At 47.0% G+C, this 21962-nt stretch overlaps 1 pseudogene; it reads right to left on the minus strand.

The window, feature by feature from the left end:
* Window positions 1–763: 763 nt before the first annotated feature.
* The window catches only part of LOC132532186 (large ribosomal subunit protein uL11-like), a 93173-nt pseudogene continuing 71974 nt past the window's right edge, over window positions 764–21962 (minus strand).

A 21962-nucleotide genomic window follows, 5' to 3' on the forward strand; every position in this document is an offset into this window, starting at 1 on the left:
TTCTTTGAACTCCCTCAAAGTACCTTTCATCTGTTCTAAATCCAGGATCGTCTTTGTACAGGGCTTGCTGTTTCTGGATAAATCCTTGGCCCTTGTTCAAGCCCTGGACTGTGTCAGGATGTTCCACAGACCGCAGCAGGACAGCATTGCTAAACGAGCGTTTCCAGCGGGACCCCTTTCTTGTGACACGGATTCCAAATCCCAGCCCAGAGCGTCTGCACTCAGCAGTACAACATGGCAGCGACCGCGTTCTATTCTCATTTCAACTCCTGTCTTCCTGGAGGAGGCCCCCCACACCCACCACAAGACAGTCAGTGGCTGATCATTCTTTCCTGAGGCACTCTATTTTCAGCTTCATATCATATCACAGACTCTCCCTGTGGAGCAAGCTAGCAAAACACTTTTTCCTTGCCTAAGCATTTGCCTTGTATCTGATTCAAATCTCTAACCTGGAAATTGGGAGAGTAAGCCAACAGGACACCAGTAGGAGGGCCTCCTGCTCTGCCCGCAGACTGCACCTCAGTCCAGGGACTTGCTGTGTGATGCTGGGCTGATATCCTTCCCTCTCTGAGCCCCCATCTCACTATCCATTGTCAGAGAGTGTTTTGCACCACCTGCTTCCTGGATGTGCTGGAAGACAAACTCTGTTTTCCAATGCATATTACCAAACTGTAACACTTTCCCCTGGTATTTTTTTCTTTTTTCTTTTTCTTTTTTCTAATTGTCAAATGATTCTTTATTGAAACATTTTCCTTTGTAGTTCTTAACTAGGTGGGCATTCTGCTGTAACACTATTCATGTCATGTATGATGTCATGAAGGCAGCCATCAACACTGCAACCCACAGACTGTGCAGTCATCTCTAATGGCTCCAGAGAGTTCTCTGGCTAAAAATCAGTGCTGCATCTGTCAGGTAATGCTGACAGTGTCATCAAAAGTGGTATTTCCACTGAGCTTAATATTTTTCTTGATGATGATCAGGGCAGAGGCAATGGTACCACCTCCATATAGTTCTGTCTCTTCTGAATAGTTGGTTCCACTGTAACCTTAGACCCATCCAGCCACCTGCTGCCTTGGTGACATCATCATCAACCTTTTCTGGAGACAAGTTCAGGGGGCCGATGACAGACATAGCACTGGCTTCCCCACAGATACAGCTCAGGTACGCGACTTTAATCTCCCCAAGGTCAAACCTGGGCAGCGTGTCAGAGGCAGCTGGGGTAGGATGGACTCAGATGCAGGATAACCGAAGAAAGTTGCACCTTGGCCTCCTCCAAGTCAAGAGCCAAGAGCTCCCTGGTATTTTTACACAGCCTCTATCTCTTCATTGCATTTGCATTTAATGTGTCACATAAGCCATAACCTGTAAGCAAAGCAAAATGGTCTTATTCCCATTTTACAAATAAGAACACAGATCAAGAGTAGTAGGTACCTCTTTCAAGGTCTCGGCTATCTGGATAGCGGCCACTTTGGGACTGGAACCCAGATGTCCTAATTGCTGGAGCTAAACTCCTTACACTTCCCCCTCACTGCCCTGCATGGAATGAACACGAGTAAGTCACAAAATGAGCCTGAAACCAGCGGAAGGGAGCAAGAAAACTATGAGTGGATTGTGAAACGTGAGTAAACTGTGAAAAGTATCCATTTAAATATACCTCACACTCCTATGGGGACACTTGTCACACTAAAACACAAAGGCCCACGGGCCACTTAGAGTTACAGGCCAGATGTGAGTGCTAGAAGAGGACTTGGGGGTCAGCGTACATTTTATAAAGGAGAAGCGTGATGCCCTGCAAGGCCACTGACTAGTCCAGGCCACTCCAGGACTCAGAAGTTCATCCAATGCCTGTTTCCAAAACCCTTCCCTTCAGAACATTTCTCCCTCCTTCTATGAGAAGGACGTGACCTCTTCACAGTGGTAGAGGCTCTGGCATTCCACTGCAAGCCAAGGTAGTTGGCCCTCAGCCATGGACACAGGCAGAGAAACTGAACATACAGCCAAGGAACTTCAGAGTCACTAGGTGGAGCATCCTATGAAGCCACCTCCCTGCAGCCTGCCACAGCGCCTGAACTTCCAACATCAGGTGTCCAGGTCCATGGATTATGGCACGAAGGACTGCAGTGCAATTGTGAAAGTACCACACAGGATTATTGACAGCCAGAGCAATTTTTAGCCATCAGTAGCCTACTATAACTTAATCAAATAAACCTTGGCAGAGGGCAGGGCCCTGAAGAGATGGAACACAGCACAGGTGTGTTTTTCCAGAAAGAAGAGGGAATAAGTGGTCCCTGGCCTGAAACTTGGAGTTTGGACTAAGGAAACTCCTCAGTCTGGAGGACAACCCTGGATACTTGGGCAGCAAAGGGATGCAGGGGAGGGAGCAGTGATGACATTATGTGGGTAGAGAAATCTTAACGGGGCCAAGTAGTAAAAAACCCACACAAACTGGCTTAAGCATTAATAAAATAACAAAATTTTAAAATAAAATAAAATGGAATATAATGGCTTATGAAACCCAAAGGTCCAAAGGTGCACTGGCCTGAGGCTCAGCTGTCTCACTTCTCTGCCTGGCTCTGATTTCCTCTGGGTGGGCTGAGACCTCCTCCAGGACAGCAAAGAACGCCCATGACCCCCTGCGGCTCCGCAACCCCTGCAGAAAAAGAACTCCACCAGGGCTTCCCTGGTGGCGCAGTGGTTCAGAGTCTGTCTGCCAATGCAGGGGACACGGGTTCATACCCCAGTCTGGGAAGATCCCACATGCTGCGGAGCGGCTGGGCCTGTGAGCCATGGCCACGGAGCCTGCGCGTCCAGAGCCTGTGCTCCGCAACGGAAGAGGCCACAATAGTGAGAGGCCCACAAACCGCAAAAAAAAAAAAAAAAAAAGAACTCCACCAACCCGGAGCGCAGAAGTGGACTCTGATTGGCTACATTAGACCACGTGCCCCTCCTTAACTAATCACTGAGCTCTGATTAGCCAGGTCTAGATCACGTGCTTCCCCAGAGCTGTGTTGGACTGACAGCCTCAACTTTCATTCAGGAGGCCGATTCAGCCTGGGCAGTGCCATCAGCCCTGCCCCTTACGTCCTCAAGCCTATGCCACGCGATGGGGGTCCGTGGAGGACACACATACACACTTAGGAGCACCTCTGCCACCAGGACTACCCAGCAGTCTTCTGGGAAATGTCACAGTGATGGGATCCAGATGCTCCAGGGTGAAAACTGCTGGAAAGGAACCCTGCTCCCCCACCCCACCCCCCCGCCCAGTTCTGAGCAGGACAGTTCCTCGGGAAGGGAACTGTTAAAACCACTATCCAAAGTAGCATTATTCGTTTAATTGTCTATTTTTGCTGGCGTTCTTGTCGGGTAGAAATATTAGCTCTGTGAAGTCAGAGACTGAATGTTTCCTTACTTGTGGAATCACCAGCACCCAGAATGGGTAGTACCTGGCCCAGGATACGAACTCAGTAAACGTTTAAGCTTGTATCACTGAAGCAACAAGTGTGTCTTTAGGCTGCCCTCTGAGCTCCACCCCTACTCAGTTCAGGCACTGCCACTGTCCCTCTAGATTCCAGGAGCAGCTTAGGCTGACCATGAACAGACACATCCCTTCCCCTGTATCACCGGAGCACAACAGAGACTGATAGCTCTCACCTCTCCAGATTGCAGGTACAGAGGGTTCCTGCTCTCCCCTTCCCCCTCCAGGGCCTACTCACACTTGGCAAGGTTAAGCCATGGAGGTCTGCCTAAGTGAGTACACGCCCAGAAGGGGGGAACAGCTGAGGGAGCTCCAGGCGAGGTGTCTAGGGCCTGGGTGGTCCAGATCACTGTAGTCTGAGTGGGGCACTAGGAGGCCAAGAGCACCAAGATTCTGGGGCCTGCATGGAAGGAAGTCCTGCTGGTGGGAGAAGGGAGCAGGAGAACAGGGAGGGGAGGTGGCAAGTGGCCTGAGCAAAGCTTTCCTTCTCTCACCCAGACCTGTCACTTCCTGTATCTCTGGGAGGCTATGAGGGAGATGCTGTCGTCTTCCTTTCTGCACAGCTACCTGTAATCATGGGTTCCATCGACTCCTTGTCCCTGTGTGGAGACTGCTCGCCATACCAGCTCCAGGGTTGCCTAGCAACTCAGAGTCCTGAAAAGAAAGAGAGAAAGCAAAGGAGCCAGACAGGAAAGGGCAGAGGGAAGTGGGTCTGGAAGAGGGAGGAGATACCAGGAGCAAACTGCCTTAGGCCCAGGCTCTCTAGTCCTTAGGACTGATCCACCCACCTCCAGCTGTTCTCTCACTGGCCATTAGGTGCCTGACATTCTACCACTGGATATCTTTCTCTTTCAATCCACTAATCTCCCTTGAATTGCAAATCCTCTAGAGAGGCTCTGCCCACTGCACTGTCCCACTTGACCATAGGAGGAACTTATCAGACGCTCCTGGGGAGAAGGAAAGGGGAAATGTGGAAATGAAGTCTAATCACATCCTAATCTGCCCTGTGCTTCCCCACAGCTACCACATTTGATATTAATTCAGTCCATTCCACTCTTCTCCATCCAAAGCCTGTCCACAGGTGCAGGGCAAAGCTGTCAGGTTTGGGTGTTTGACAGCCAAATCTGTGGGGCAGTCAGTGAGCTGCTTACCTCGTGGAGCCTCAGTCTTTTCTAAAATAATCTTCAACCATGAGATTGTTGTCCAAGTTAGGAAAAATAATGCATTTGAGACTAACTGGAACAATATTTGGCACTTAGCACACATACATGCTAGTTTCCCTTCCTGAAGATTGGTCACAATGCCATGGTCACTGAACCCTTGCAGTCCATGTAGCCCTTCTACTGTGGTGCAAACTAGCCAGACCCTAATTTTGGAGGTAACATTTAGCTCCAAGGCTGGAGAAATCCCCGGAACCTAATTCTGACTTTAAAGCTGGGAGACTTCAATCCTTACTCTTGGGCAACACATCACCCAGTGGGCAAAGCAGAGTCCCAACAGCGAGGAGTCAGAGAACAACAGACGATGGCACAAGGTTTTACTCCTGAATTAAGCAGGTATTCTGTTGGCTTTATTTTTCCAGCCTGTTGGAGCCATTCTTGCACCTGGCTGCCTTTGATGGGTCATTTCAGTTAACCTATGGTGGTACTTACAGCTTAGCCTACCTATCATCACAGTGCAGTGGGAGACAAGCCTGGGACTAAGAATTTGTCTGGAATTGGGCTTGCCATTCTTTGGCTGGTGTTAGACCTCTAGACAAAAACAAAGCTTCATTTCAGACCCTTGGAGCAGGATTTAAGATCAAGCTCTGGCTGGCAAATGAAATGATTTTGTAAACTAATAATCTTGGGTTTATCCATCCTTCTATCCATCCTGCACTTACTAAGTTGGACCCAATTCTGCACTAGATATAAGGAGTACATAAGAAAGAAGAAAATGGCCCCAGCCTGAATTTTCTGCCTAATAAAAGAACACTAGAAAATAGCCCATCATTCAAATCCAGATAGAGCGGTTCCTCTTCTTAGGGCAAGCGTAGTCCAGAGGTGGAGTTGGAAATAGTATGGTCAGGGTGAGAGGGCTCCTGGGGCAGAGGGAACTTTTTGAAGCATCCTATCTCCACACAAACTACCAAAGCAAATTACGAAGCTAATGTGACCTTTTCCAATATCCACATTCTTAGCCCACCGGAACACTGGAAAAAGGTGTACGTAAGAGTGGAGAGAAAAGTGACAGGCAAGCAAGGACCCCAAAGCTTGAAAGATATTAGAGTTGATAGGAAATTGACAGGAGAGGAAAGAATAAGGGACAAGGGTGCCCCCAGTGTCATTTCTATAGCTACCCGTTGGGTGTCTGATTAACAGTCTTAAACATCAGCTCAGCCCTGAGTCTTCATCCATTCACTGCTCTCCAATTAAAGCTGCTGTGTCCTCCAGGTTCCCAAGGCCTGTGTGTGCATGTATGTCTGTGCGCGCACGTATGTCTCTGCGTGCACATGTGAGTGATGGGAAAGGACGTCAGTGTGCCTGCCGAGGAACTGAGGGGCACCTACAGTGCATGCAGGTGGAATCTGAATTGTGTGTGTGTATAAAACCGTGTGGATTCATGATGGAAAACACTCATATCAAAAAACTGATATTAAATAGTAAACTGATAACAAAGAACTGGCTCAAAAGCCAGAGGTCCCTGGAATCTTTGGAAATATCTGACAATTTTGTTTCCTGTGGGGCCTCTGTTCAGTTTTATTCCTGGTACCAGCATGTGCAGCAGAGAGATGGTCTGAGATCAGAGCCCCTTTTCTCTGAGCTGCCCAAGGCCTTCCCGATGATTATTTGAGCATCCCCGCCATGGCTGTGGTTGTATTTCATATTTATCTAAAGTGGGCTGGTCTCCTCTGCAGTGAGTGACCCACTTTCAGGGCAAGACAGAAGACTTGAGCATCAGACGTTTGGTCTCTGCCTGACGCCTCATGCATTGGGAAGGGTGCTGGCAGGGAAGAGACCCATGGCCACCCCCTTCTGCCCCTCACTTCTGTCCCAACCAGGAGGTTTCTCATTGCCCCCAGGGTGTGGCCTCTCATTCCCACTCCTGGCCTTTGTCTGTGCTGTGCCCTCCACCAGAAACACTCTTTCCTCTCCTGCTCTGCCCCTTCGGACTCTGCATCCTGCCTGGGGCATCTCCCCACCCCACAACTGACAACCCCCAGATCCCTTGCCCACACAGCAGCCTCTCTACTGTCTCCCCTCAGACTGTCTGTGCAAACCACTTTGGTTTGCACAGACAAATTATATTCTGTCTTCTAATCGTTTCTAGCTGGATTTTTTCTCTCCAACTGAGGCAGGAGGTTGCAAATGTGCTTCCCTCTTTGACACCTCCTCCCTTGCTACAGTCTTTGCCTTAGGCCAGTCCCTTAATAAATCCTGCTTCTGTTGAATTAAGCGAAGCAGCCCTGCTGGAAGACTCACAGCTGGATGGCTCGAAATTTACCTAAGTTGAGGACTTTAGTGTTTGCACCAAGCCACTTCTGTGAATTTTATAATCCGAGACTGACAATTCCTCTTCGAGGAAACCAGGAAGGGGCTTATTACCCCCACGTTACAGATTAAGGAAGGTGAGATTCGGGGAGATTCGTGATTTACTCTAAGATCATGTAGTCAGGGGAGGGCATCCAGACAGCCAGTCCTGATCCTAAAAATCCTACACTCTTTTCACCACTGCGTGTGGCCTGGGCATTACCCTGATGCCACTCACATCCTCATCTCAACTGTTTGCTCTCACCCAGTACCCTCCAGGTGATGTCCCTCCGTCTACCTTCTAACTTCCCTTGATCTCCAAAACCCCACCAGCGATGCTAAATCCTTGGTCGTATTTCTACTCCAGCCACATTGGAAAGAGGTTTAGAAACTTGATCACTATTGTTAACACTATTAAAACTAGTGCTAAAATATGAACATTTCAAAGGGGATGTGAGTTAGAACAGTAATGACCCCTTAATCCTCTCCCCTCTCCTGGCCCAACTGGCAGAATTTCGAAGAAAAAGATGGTTTAGACTCATTCCATCCAATATGGTGGTTATTGAGTATTTGAGAAATAGCTGATTCCAATTGATATATACTTTATTTTTTAACACTATTATTTTTTATTTAACATTTACCTAACCACGTTTTAAACTTTTTTCCATATAAATGTAAATAAATCTGCTTCACTTTTCAAAATTATGGTAAAGCACACAAAAATTACCATCTTAACCATTTTATTGTATAGTTTCTCATTAAACATATTCACTTTGTGGGGTAACCAATCTCTAGAACTTGTTGATCTTGCAAAACTGAAGCTCTGTACCTATTAGACAACTTCCCATCCAATTGATATATAACTTAAATGTAAATAAACACAAAATTTCAAAAACTTATTTTGAAGAAAAGGATGTAAAACATCTTATTAATAATTTCTTATGACGATATGTTGAAATTAGAATATTTTAGATGCAGTGAATTAAATTAAAATGCATTCATAACATTAACTTCACCTGCTTCTTGTTACTTTTATAATATGTCTACTAGTAAATTTTACATTATATTTGTGGCTCACATTATATTTCTATTCAACAGTGCTTGTGTGATCATACACTTCAAATTTCTAGGACCCTTCAAATAACTCCATGCAGGTAGCCATGCGCTCAGATTGTGTTTGAGGTCCCATTAGATGCAGCAATAAGAATTCAGAACAGTGTCTTTTGAGAAGATGGTACTTGTTTCCTCCCAAAAGTTGCCCCTAGCAGTCAGCTTCCCTGACCTTCCAGGGTTGATGGTCGGCCCCACCACGGAAACACTCAGCATTCCCAGCTGAGCAAGCCCTGACTGAATTCCCTAAGCCAGGCTCACTGCCTGGGCCGGGCACCTCTCTAGTCCCTTTGTCTTCCTGCATACTCTGGCCTGGCCCCAGAGGGAGGACCCCTAGTTAAAGTCATGCCTTAACATTCTGCACGCTGCCATGGAGTACTGAGAGGCTATGCATGCTCTTTACCGAATCTCCAATGTCTTTTAAGAGGTTGCTGGCTTTGACCAAAGTGAAGATACTAACTCAGGCTGGTTTAGAGCAAATTAAGTTGGATCAACAAAGAGTAACTGACCCCCTGTTGGTAAAATTTGTCTTCCTGTGTAGTACATGTACTGTGCACATAGAAGCAGTTAATCTAGTCTTGCCCTCATCAAATATATAACAGTTAGAAGACCACTCATTGATAAGCAAAACTTAAATAATCGCAACTCAAGACAAAAAAAAAAACCTCAACTACAATGGACAGCTTTTTATCTTAGAGTTTAGAAGTCTTCCAGTTAATTTCCACACCCAACACAGACTCTGTGGCATGGTGGTGGGAAGGGGAATTGAACACCAGCTGAAGCTTGGAACCAGATTTACTGGCTGTGGGACCCTTAGCAGAACAGCCTCCTGTCCACCTGATCCTCGGTTTCCTCTATCATATTTTAAAGGTGAGGTGTGGACTAGTTGATCTCTTTAACTACTTGTAATTCTGTCCTCCTTAAATGCTGCAATCTAACCTTTAGCATCCCCGCAAAGGCCCACGGGCACTGTTTCAAACTTTTGGTAACAGAGCTCCTTCCTTGAACAATATCTATAGTTTCTCAGAGATCTTCCTCTCAGGAGCTGCCATTATACTCTCTCTAACTTCCACCTGCAAAGTGGTACCAAATGGATGAGTAGATTCTAGTTGCTCTAGGTTTCAGAGGAGGCCAGGGCTTGTCAAGATGGAGGAGTGATCAGCTAATCTAGGGAGGGGAGGAGATTTCAGTGCAGCCTTGAATAATGGATAATATTGGACCTGCAGAAAGCAAGAGTATAGAATAAACCAATGCAAAAAGAAAGGAAGGAATGAAGGGAGGGTGAATTAACTTCTGGCCTGAAAGAGAGACCCAGGGAGAGAGATGGTTCAGAAAAGGGAAATACACAGGTTTTCAATTGCTCTTTTTAGTCTGCAGACGATCATCTCTAAGTGAGAGAATAATATTTATAACCATTAAATGAAGCATCTAACATTTATTGAGTACTTACTCTGCGCTAAGCACTTTTATTTCATTAAAACTTCATAACCACCCCCATGAAATAGGAACTAAATGTTATCCATTTTACAGATTAAATAACGAGGCACATGGAGGATTTTTTTTTGCACAAATGTTTGTTCTAGCTCCAAATTCTATTATCTTGTGATCCATAAAAAATCTTTGTTTCGGTTGGCACTGAAAGGCACCAGGAGATTTAGGACAGTAGATGAGGATGAAACGTCTTCGGCAGATATCCCACCCCATAAATATTTCTTGAGGTAAAGAGAGTGCCTCCCCCTTCACCCAACGCCTTAGTGTGCATGCTGGTGGAGAGAGGGTAGGTTCAGGAGGGTAGGACTTTTGGGATGAAGTCAATGGTCAATTTCTTGACAAGAAAGACGGGGTTGCCTAGGAAGGTGTTCACAGTCCATATTCCATGGGATGGCTCCCACTGGTCTCTGCTCTCATATCCATATCACCTCTTGATGGCCACATTGCCCTGGAACTATAGCTTGTCTCCAAAGATTCCACATAAGCCAAAGGAGGCCACCCTCAGAGGCCACTGCCTGTCTCAGCTCCAGCAAGAAGCTTTGAATAAAACAAAAAAGGAAACCACAAGCAGCCATTTTCCAGTAGAGCAAAGGGCCCCCCGAAACATGAATCCACAAAACTAAGAAAGTCTGTAGATCCCAGGCTGCCCCTCACACTGAGGAGGGGGTAGGTAGGGGGTACATAACAATATCATTTCATATGATTAAAAAAATATTGCATAAGTAGGGCCAAGGAAAATAGAATAAAATATAAACTAAAAATAAATGGTTGAGTCAACTCATCTTTAATGCTTTTCTCTGGAACATCTATTTTGTAAAATGGAATACGACTTTCATACTCTGACTACAAATTTAACCTTGGCCACAAGTTATGATGTACATTACAATCCCCTTTTATTATGTTACACAGTATTGTGGTGGGTTTTTTTAATCTATTGCTAAGCCCCTAACAGTATGTCTGCGTCAGTGGAGCCCATCTGTCACAACCACAGTGGAGATATTATTATGTAAATAGTTCTAGGGCCTCCTTTTGGGGGAATTTAATATACTGTCCTAATATCCCAGCCAGGCAAAAAAAAAAAAAATGTTTATGAAAAAAAACTCTCTCTTGTTTTTTTTTTTTTTTTTTTTTGGTTTGTTTGTTTCATCTGTAGAGAAAGGAGGCAGGCTGAGGTGCTGAGGGTTTTTTTTTTAAATAGTTCAAATCTCTTCCCTTCTCTCTCTCATTCACAATGTCTTTAAAAGCTAATGCTATGGCTCCTAATAAAATAAAATGAAATACATGAGAGACTTCTTTTAAACACACCAGCAGAAGTGTAGAGCATTAATATCTTGCAGCCTAGTGCATTAGCCATCTTTTCTATATTACAGTCATATTTCAATAAACTAAGTTTTCTTAGCAGGTGCCATCTTGGATTATTTCTTTATTAGACTGAGTTATAAAATATGCAGAATGGTAGGCTGAATTTTTTGTTATTTATTGAGGGTTTTAAAGCTTTGCCAAAATCCATACAACTAAATCTTTCTCCTTAGAGGTGGAGAGGCAACACCTGGAAGGGACCTGCAGACACTTTTGCTTTCAGGGCTGCCAACCAGGTGGCTTGAGGAATGAGGGCAGGACAGAACAGAGTGTGATTTGCAAACAGAAGATGACAGTTCCCCAGACTTCTTAGTGCATCTTAATTAACCAAGTCAGGATTTTAGGGCAGCACAAAGAAAGGGGCTACCGGGACCTCCCAAGCCCACATCAACCATGTCCCCGATTTTACTCAATCAGGCATCAAAGGTTTGCTGAGCCCTAGCCAAGCAGTGAGTACTTTGCAAGAAGCAAGAGAAGCAAATTGCATGTACTCCAAGACCTCAAGGGGCACCCAGTCTAGACGGAGAGAAGCGACACCAGGTAGAGAACTGCTTGAGGGTTGTCTTAGTCTGTTCATGCTGCTGTAACAAAGTACCATTAACTGAGTGGCTTATGAACAACAGAAATGTATTGCCCACAGTCTGGAGGCTAGAAGTCCAAGATCAAGGCACTGGAAAATTCAGTGTCTGCTAAGAGCCTGCTTCCTGGTTCATAGACAGCCATCTCCTTGTTATGTTTTCACATGGTGGAAGGGCAAGAAACTCTCTGAGGCCTCTTTTATTTATTTTTTCTCTTTCTTTTCCCCACCAGGTTTATTGAAGTATAATTGATAAATAAAAATTGTATATATTTAAGATGTACAAGATGCTTTTTTTTGTTGTTGTATTTTTTACTTTTGGCTGCATTGGGTCTTCATTGCTGCGCATGGGCTTTCTCTAGTTGCAGCAAGTGAGGGCTACTCCTCACTGCGGCACACAGGCTTCTCATTGTGGTGGCTTCTCTTGTTGTAGAGCACAGGCTCTAGGAGTGTGGGCTTCAGTAGTTGTGGCATGCGGGCTCAGTAGTTGTGGCTCGCGGGCTCTAGAGCACAGACTCAGTAGTTGTGGCACACAGGCTTAGCTGCTCTGTGGCATGTGGGATATTCCTGGACCAGGGCTCTAACCTGTGGCCCCTGCACTGGCAGGCAGATTCTTAACCACTGCACCACCAGGGAAGCCCACAAGATGTTTTGATATACATATATTATGCAATAATTACCACAATCAGCTAGTTAACATTTCTCTCACTTCATATAGTTAACTTTTGTGTGGGGGGTGCAGTGGGGGGAGTAGTAAGAACACTCAGGATCAACTCTCAGCAAATTTCAACTATACGTTATTATTAACTGGTCACCATGCTCTACATTAGCTCTCCAGTACTGCATCATCTTACAACTGAAAGTTCATTACCTTTGACCAACATTTCACCAGTTCCTCGGGGGTCTCTTTTATAAGGGCACTAATCCCATTCACAAGGGCTCCACCCTCATGACCTAATCTCCTCCCAAAGGCTCCACCTCCATATACCATCACATGGGAGATTAGGTTTCAATATAGGAATTTGGGGGGGTGGGGACACAAACATCCCACCTATAGCAGGGGTAAAGTGGTCACGTGACAGTATGGATGGTTCCGACTAAGGGCTGTAGGGGTTGAAAAGAGGGAGCTGTGGTGCAGGGCTGGCTAATCAAGGGAAGCTTCCCAAGGTGGTGGGGTCTCAGCTGGGCCCAGAAGGAGAAGTAGGATTTAGCTAGATGGAGAGGAGGGAAGTTGCCACCAGCCGTCACAACACAGGCACACATCTGTACTTGTTCCAGGCAGAGGAGAGGGCACGATGGAGGTCTGGGGGCAGAAAGAACAGAGGAGATGATAAAGAAGCAGATGGGGGGGTCAGGGTGGCACTTCCCCATTTCAGCTTGCTGGGATCAAGAGAGGTCTAGGAACCAGGTGAGGCAAACCCATCCAGCATCTGTTTCACAAGGGGCTAAGCTTCCCAGCAGAGAACTCTCTTAAAATAAGCAGAAGTCAGGAAGCCAAGCTTGGCCCAGGAACAGAGAAGTAGTTTGTGATCACACTGAGAGCAGCATGATCCTCATTCCTCACACTCCCCTCCCAGTCCAGCCATCTCTCAGGTCCAAGGGGAAAAGTGGCTATGAAACAGGAAGGAAGGAGACAGGGCACAACCTTTGAAAGAATGACATAGTCCAAGGATGTGACATAAACTCATTAGAACCAAATGGATCCAAGATGGCAGACGAGTCGACTTCCACTAGACCTTGAGCCTCAGTGTATGCTCACATAAGCAAGCTAAATGACACACCCACAGGCGCCATGACAGTTCCAAGACTGACCATAAGGATCGAAAAGTGGGCGGTGGCCCAATTCCTGGAAATCCCCGCCCCTTCCTAAAATAGCTGGAATACTCATCCCACTCATTACTCTACGAAATTACCTACTCTTCTAAAAACTGACAATCCCATACCCTGGTGCCTTTCTCACCTTCTGAGATGGCCCACACTCTGTCTGTGGAGTGTGTTTCTCTCTAAATAAATCTACTTCTCACCTATCACTTTGTCTCTCACTGAATTCTTTCTGTGATGAGACATCAAGAACCTGAGCTTCATTGAGCCCTGAAACCACGTGTGTGATCTCAGTTGGAAGACTGGGTTTTGGCCGGGTTTGAGTCCCAGCTGTGTGGGTTCAAGTCCCAATCAGGATTTTGGCTGGGCTCAAGTCCCGGCCACATGGGTTCAAGTCCCAGTCTGGGTTTAGGCTGGGTTTGAGTCCCGGCACATTGGTTCAAGTCCCAATCTGAGGTGCACAGTTTCAGCTACAAGGCAAAACCAGAAAATGCCACAAAAGTGTCGCCAGGCATCACAGCACAGGCTTCTACTTGTGACCCCCATCAAAAGGACACAGAGGGGTAGGGAGACATCCTCTGACATGTTGACTGCACACAGCTTTAGTCCCTAGTGTCACCTGGGCGATGGATGAGGTGGCCACAGCAGCAGTGGTGCCCAGCGGCAGATTGCAGGGGTGCACGGGACAGGAGAGTGAAGGTGGGCATGGGCCCAGAGCAGAGAAGGCAGCCGCGCCCAGAGGAAGCAGTGCCCAACAGTAGCGACAGCAGTGCCCGGTAGGTGGGGCCACTACCCAGATTTACAGAAAGTACATATTATGAAATGTAATCCAGGAAGCTAAGTGTCTTGGTAGAAAGATGTTTGTGAGCGTCAGCAAGCGGCTACAGTGAATGTGACTCCATTTACGCACCAGCACCATTGCCCCAGGAAGCTTGAGGCACACAGATGAGGGGAAAGGAAGGAACACTGGAAGTTGGCTGGTACTGAGGATAGGGATGTGGGACTGAGAGCAGGCCTGCCCGTGGCAGCGTGAAGCCATGTGGGTGACTGGCCATCCTCTGTATAGTCCACTGTCTTCAGTCAGGATTCAGCTAAGCACCTCCAGGCAGAGGGACCCTCCCTGCCCTGCCGCCAGACAAAGCTAGTTCAGGTCAGAGCTGGCAAACGGGAGCCCGGGAGAAGTCCCTGTGGCTTAGCTATGCTCAGCATTTGGTTTCTCCATCAGCGTGGACCACCACGGCAAGAGTGGTCAGGGGGTGACACCATGAAGGCCTCATCTGAGCAAACCAGGAGCGCCTGGTCCCAATAGAGGAAGGAGCCCCACAGGGAGAATGAACTTCCTCTGGTCTCCCTGTGCTCACTGCAGGAGCTCAAGACAGTTGTGGGAGAGGAGAGGGGTTGAGAAGCAGGAAGCAGGGACCTTCCCAGCAGGGCTGAGTCTGGAACTGGCTTTGAGAAGCAAAAAGAATTTGACTTGGGAGTAAGAGGGGGTCCACTGGGAGCAGAGGACAAGCAGTGCCTGGTGCCCCCTCATCACACCTCCCCAAGGCAGTCAGGATCCAAACATGCCAAGTTCCCCTTAAAATCCCAGCCAAGAACCTAGGGGTACGACAGGAATAAAGACACAGACCTACTAGAGAATGGACTTGAGGATATGGGGAGGGGGAAGGGTAAGCTGTGACAAAGTGAGAGAGTGGCATGGACATATATACACTACCAAACGTAGAATAGATAGCTAGTGGGAAGCAGCCGCATAGCACAGGGAGATCAGCTAGGTGCTTTGTGACCACCTAGAGGGGTGGGATAGGGAGGGTGGGAGGGAGGGAGATGCAAGAGGGAAGAGATATGGGAACATATGTATATGTATAACTGATTCACTTTGTTATAAAGCAGAAACTAACACAGCATTGTAAAGCAATTATACTCCAATAAAGATGTTTAAAAAAATAATGTAAATGGAAAAAAAAAAAAATCCCAGCCAAGAAACCCCAGCTCTGCCATTTGCTACACTGTGATCTTAGGCTATTTTCACAATCTTTCGGAGCCCCAGTGCCCTCATCTGTAAGAGGGCATAACAACGCTTACCTAGCAGGACTGTTGTGAGGGTACATGAGTTATCAAGGGCCACGCAGTAGGTGTTCAGCAAATGGCAAGCCTCTTCCTGCCTATAGGTCCACTTCGGTGTTTGGGATTTATGTCCCGTGAACTCATGTAAACACACCTGTGGCATCTAATTACATTCCAACCTTCACTGCATACCCCTCCCCAGGCGGGGTAGTGAATCCCAAAGTCAATCCCCTCTCCAGGGACCATCTGTGGAGTTTCCTTGATGTTCAGACACACCCTTCCAGTGTCTGCCCCCAGTGTCCGCCCCACTGCTCATCAGAGGACACATATAAACTCTCTGGGTCTGTGCAGAGCTTTGAAGAGGCCAAAATTAAAGAGACTGAAAACAGGTGATTTCAGGGGGCCATGTGAACCTAACGCTGAAAGAGGCCAGAAATATCAGAGGGGATCTTCCTCAATTTAGTTTAGATCCCCCACAAACGTGCAAGGCTGCAGGGAGAGCGGCATCCTAACTCTACCATCACTGACCCCAAGAGGGTCTTGGCAGGGTGGGTGAGAGCAGAGAGCCCAAAGGTGGGAGGGCTCCCCAGGGCAGGAGGGGATGGGAAAGCCTGGGGTTCCCAGGATGACTTCACCAGCAGTCTGGCTGTGACAGCTCTGGAAGGTAAATTACAGGGGCCCCTCTAGGGCCAGGACAACAGGAGCTGAGGTTTGGGCATTGTCCACCCCCTCCTCCAGCCTCTCCCCACTAGCCAGGTCTAGTGGGTCCCCTGAAATCACCTCCCACTCTCACAGAAGTAAGGCCATGGAAGCAGCCTAGCCTGACCCGGCTGCCCCGAGGACATCTTCACGGGATTTGGGAAAAGAAGGAGGCAGAAGAGGAAAAGGAAGGACCAGGAAAGCAGCCATCTGGAGAAAGAGCAGGACGGCCTTTAAAAGTGAGATTTCCCAGGGAAGAGCTAAACCAGAACCTCTTTTCATCAAATTAGCAGTTAGAACCTTCCAGGTCTTGTGGCAGCTTCGCAGAGATTATCTGTCAGCTGAGAGGCAGAGTGGGGTGGATGCCCCAGGGTGACACCAGGGGTTGGGGAACTCTGGAAGAGACTAAGAGGACACCACAGAAGCCATGGAGGCCTGGGAGACAAGCTTTCCCTCCTTCAGGGGCTGAAGGTTGGCCCTGACACCTGAAACCATCTGGCACTCCCCCAGGAAGGGCGCCGCTGCAGGGACCCCTCCGGTCAGACCCCACCAGGCCTGAGGTGCTGCAGCAAGATGAAAGGCATTGAGGAGAGGCTGAGAGCTTTCAACTTTTATCTGAGCCCTGTCTATCTAAACTCAGGTATCAGGTAGCAAAGGATGCTAAAATGAGATTTACGAAATATTTTTTTCCCCAAAGTCATCAGGATGGGACTTTAGGTCCTTATTTTCCAGATGATGATCTGCCACTCAAGAAGACTCACCAAGAACATGCAGTGACTCTGTCGCCCCAGACCCCGAGTCCCATTTCCATGTTCTTTCCATAAACTCATTCAAGCAGAGGTTAGGGCAGCTTTGGTACAGCCAGTTGGCTCCTCTTGTGCCTGGAACTGTGATGTCCAAGAGCAAATGCTTCTTCCCCTGGATGACCCCATGGTTGCCCCAACTGCTCACCCATTGCCTACGTCTAGAGCTGATTTAGCTCTTTGGACACAGTGGCTGATTAATAAGAGGAAAAGCAGGCATGGTGGGAGGGGCCTAAGGGGCCTGGCACGCCAATGTGCGGGGCAAGAAGTCCCGGGAAGAGGTAGCTCCATTTGGAAACACCCCCACCAGGATGCAGATGTTCCAGCAGCTGGCTGGGCAGCAGGCCTGGCAGGAAACTGCTCCAGTGCTGACCCCAAAATCCATGCCTCTTCCCCAACCCCCTTCTCAACACTTCTGGCCGCTCTTCTCTCTCTCTTTCCTATCCCCTACTCCCTTCCCTCTTCCTACTCTTCCCACCTCTTTTCCTCCCCGTTGCTGCATTTCTCACCCACTCTGTCCCTTACACCTTGTCCCTTTCCCCTTTCCCTCCTTGGCATTTGTTCTCTCTCTCTCTCTCTCTCCCTCCCTCCCTCTTTCTCTCCCTCTCTCCTTCCCTCCCTCTTTCTCTCCCTCTCTCTTTCCCTCCCTCCACGTCTGGACTTTCTAGTGCTGAGTAGTTCATATGGGAAGAACAGCCGACCTGGCAGTGTCCAGGTCTTTTTCTTTTGGCCAAAACCAGGAGTGTAGACACAAGCAAAATGTGTCTACAAGAGAAGAAGAGAAATTTCATCTAAGAACACGTTGTCTCATCTAAGGACATATTCCATTCTCATACTCCCTCCATTTGCTAGATGGATGGGAAAAGAGAAGATAAGCAGCCCATTGAACAGTTGGAACTCATAGGGCATAGACATGAAATCATTTGCCTTTTTCCCAACCCTGGTTTTCAGACGGTCCCTGTCAAATCCCTTTTCCCATCCTCAGTGATAACCCAGGCATATCTCATTGCTGGCTAATCACTTCCAATGATTAAAAAAGCACAAATGAACTGAGCCTTTTTCAGAACTCCATCATACATCCAATAAGGCATCATCTCCTCCCTTCCTCCAACACTGGCCAGGCTCTTGCCTAAAGGACAAAGAGATGATAAAGGGAGTTGGTCTACTCTTAAGACATCTCCTACTCTCCACGCCCACCCCCTGCCACCTCTCATGTGTTGGGGCAAAAAGGATAGAAAAGATGGAAAGTGACAAGTGTCTTTTACAGGAGTGGTGCTATGGTAGTCCTTTGAATTGACAGGCCATTGCTACCTGTTGGCTTCTAAACTTCACTTGCTCAATTGTGGTGACCATAGCGGCATCTCTGGAGGCCACTCACAGGGCCTGCCCCTGCACAGTGCCCTCAGGGGGGAGATTCAGATTCCCCTCCACCTATTTACCCTCTCATCACCCTCTACACCTCTGCCACTGGGCTCCTCTCCCCAGGCAGCCAACCCCTTGTGGATGGACCAGGGAAGCGCTGTAAAGGGGAGGGCATGAACATTCTTTGGCTGGGAGATCCAGGATTCTGTGTTCTGGTCCCTCACTTGCTATCTCTGTGTCAATTGACCTTTGAAGTTAGCAGAGCTATATTCAGATTCTAGTTCATAACTTGCTCACCGAGTGACTTTGACCAGTTATCAGCCTCTTTGTACCCCAGTTGCTTCACCTGCAAAATGGGGATAATAATATCTTCCATCCAGTTCTGCCAAATATGATAGAACTTAGCACAGGACCGGCACAAAATCAATGTCCCGTAAGTACTGGGAACAGTATTTTGCCTCTTGGAGCCCTAGTTTCCCTCATACGTAAAATAAAAAGGAGAGTTTTGAGCTCCCAAGTTCCTTTTCAGCTTTCAATTCTCTAGAATGTGCACATTTATCTCCTCTGATAGGGGTGTTAGCTATGCCTATGCTGGCAGGAGCACAAATCTCCTTCCGTGCTTGCCCAAGTATGCATATCGAATGGAGAGGCTGGGGGACTCCGACATCAACAACCCAACCCTTTGCGGATCAGTCAGCATCACTCAGGACTTGAGCTACACACCCAGGCTGGACCCCTCACCAAGCCTAAGAGAAAATAAGGATGGACAATACAGCATTGTCCATGCCCAGTGCTAGAGATGGGAGAACACACTCTACTCAAAGGGGTCAGGACTGCCATCTGGGGATCTAGAAAATCATAATTTCTTACTGTGATATTTTTGTTTCCAAAGTTACAAACGACACCAACCACACAAGCCATCTCTAGTAGATGGATCAAAATTTTCAATACTATTTCTCTTACTGTATTTTGAGTAATTGAAGAACAGAAAAGGAACTTCTTTTGCCCAAGGTCACACAGTATCTAGAATTAAAACTCTCTTCATTCTGTAATTAGTCTACTGGCCAAACTGCCTCTAAAGCACTTTTCTCCCTCTCCTGAGCCATCCCTCAGGCTCTGCTAGGAGCAAGGAGAGGAGACCTGAGACCTTGGGGATGCCTGGTACTTTGTTCTCTTTCCAAGCTGATCAGACTGAGAGCCACTGAGACTCAGTGAGGGAAGAGCAGAGCTCAGCAGGTTTGGAATGACTCCAGTTCATAGCATTCTCCACTCTCCCTGGGCTCCCAGTAAAGACAAAACCCAACAACCCCAGTACACCAAAAAGGATTCAATAATATATTGGGATTTCCCAAAAACCCATGGAGAACTTGGCCAGGCAAAGGACATGTCAACAGCTCTTTTGATGAGTTCAATGTAAATGAATTAGAAACAGATGGGCTAAGTTTCCCTTCAAATACACATGTGCTGGAGAGTTACAGCTGAGAAAATGCTTAGATCCATGCATTCCCAGGGACTGGTCAACCCCAAACAGAGTGGGATGTTTTGCTGAGTCTCAAATGCTGGCTTCTTCCCCTGTCCCTAAAAATAACTGAGCTGTCCAGCTGCTGGATGGATATTTTCTCTTTTGGTTTTGTTTCATTAGCTTTTCTCACAAAACACCAGGGTGATAAGTGACTTCAAACCTGGTAGAATGTTCTAGAGAAATCAGGCATCCAGAAAAGTAAAAAAAAAAAAAAAAATCTGCCACTCTGCTCACATCATTCCCCTCACTGGGTATCTTGCCCCTTGAACATTACCTATCATTACTTACCCATCTGTCAATGTCAACCTCGAGATCTACTTCCTCTGAGAAATCTTTGGGGATTATTTTGGTCTTCCTGGACATAGAAATAAATCATGGCAACAACATTTTGAGCACTTAGTACGTGCCTACAATATTCTGAGCATTTAGTGAATATCTAAGATAAGGTCTTTGCCCACAGTGAGTATTTTCTCTAATTAAGAAAGTCCTATAAACTTGTGAAGCAATTAAGAGATAATAACAGGTGGTACAGGGAGGTCAAAATTAATGACACAAGTATTAAGTGCCTTCGGGAATTCAGAGAAGGTGCTGTGTGTATCAAAGAGGTCAGAAATCTTCATAGTAACCAATATCTATTAACGGCTGTGTTTGGGGGAGTTTCACAAATGTTTTCTCTTTGGATCTTCACAAAAGCCCTTTAACACAGACAGGGATTGATTTTACAGAAGAGACTCAGGAAGATTAAATGTCTTGTCCATGGTCATACCACAGGTAAGTGGTGAGGTAGGATTAGAGGGGCAGACCCATGGTTTCTAACCCAGGCACACTCGCCTTACGTCACACCACGTTCTGCAAAGGTCTGTTAAAGTCAGACAGGTGAGGTTCCCTGATGTAACTACAGCCTTATCCTGGAATCTCCTTATGACTGGAATATCCTGGACATTTCTGAATATGTCCAAAGTTGACCTTCACACTCCCACCTTCCCATTTTGCTAATGAAATGCACTCACCTGGGATTTTCTCCTCTTCTCTGCCATTTTTAAAGATTCAGCCTAAGTCTGTACCCAGGATTTCTCCAGCCTAAAATGTTTTCTCCTTTTTTAGAACAAATAGGACTTACTGGTTGCATTTCTCACTTGTCAACTAATTATGCACTGGGTTGCACATCACTTCTGTTACCTTGGATGTTTATTTAAATAATCTTAGGTTATTGTTTAGCACATCAATGTTTCTTCTTCTGCAGAGATTAGTTACCTCTGAGGAGAGCTTTTATGTCTGCTACATGCTCCCAGCTGTTTTGAGAGTGTTTCAATGGCCACAATGAGCAACGATGTCTTGATAAAAGTAACAGTCTCCACCCATGATGATGACTGCCAGCTGCAGCCCCAGGTCCCATCCTGCATAGGACTGTCCACCTGAATGTTCTACATGCTTCTCAAACTCCTCATGTTGAAAATGCTACTATCTTCCCCTAAAACTAGCTTTCTTCTAGATATTTCTCTTGCTTCAGAGGCAATGTAATTCTCCCAATCAGACTCCAAAGGTAATCATCAGCTTTGATCTTGACCCTGGACTCCTGCTGATTGTTAACTGGAAGTTTCTTATATGTGTTAAAGGGGGCCCTATCATTCATGTGTCAGATGATCTGGCAGAGATAAGGAACAGATTCCTGGGGGGGGGCTGTAAAGTGAAAGGATGAGATACACAGGTGTTGGGCTTCACCACACAGGCCTGCAAACCCTGTGCTTGCCCAGCTTCAAGACAGAAGAAAGAGACCGAAGTCAGCAAGAGACATCAATGGTTTAATGGGTCGGGGAGCTTACACGTCTGAAGCAACGTCCTGGAGTGACACCCCACTGTGTGCAGCAGATGGTGGGCAGGACATGGCAACTCCCAGAGGAAAAGGGAGATTGCGAGTTACAGGGGAATTGATGTCAGGTTGGCTCATCGGTTACCAAAGAAACTAGCAGAGGGGCACGCCCCTCACTGCCCCTTTGATAAGAATAACCACTAGCTGGGTCCTGGGGCAAGTATGTAGGAATGTCAGTCAAGTGAGTAGGGTATAAGTGAAGCAGTTCAGCAGCCATGGGTAGAGCAGGGGATGTAGAGAGAGCAAGAGATCAGCCACTTTGAGGGGCCTGACCACAAAACAGGGAAACAATTAGAC

The sequence above is a fragment of the Lagenorhynchus albirostris genome, chromosome 14 (genome assembly GCF_949774975.1).
Source record: "Lagenorhynchus albirostris chromosome 14, mLagAlb1.1, whole genome shotgun sequence".
Lineage (NCBI taxonomy): Eukaryota > Metazoa > Chordata > Mammalia > Artiodactyla > Delphinidae > Lagenorhynchus > Lagenorhynchus albirostris.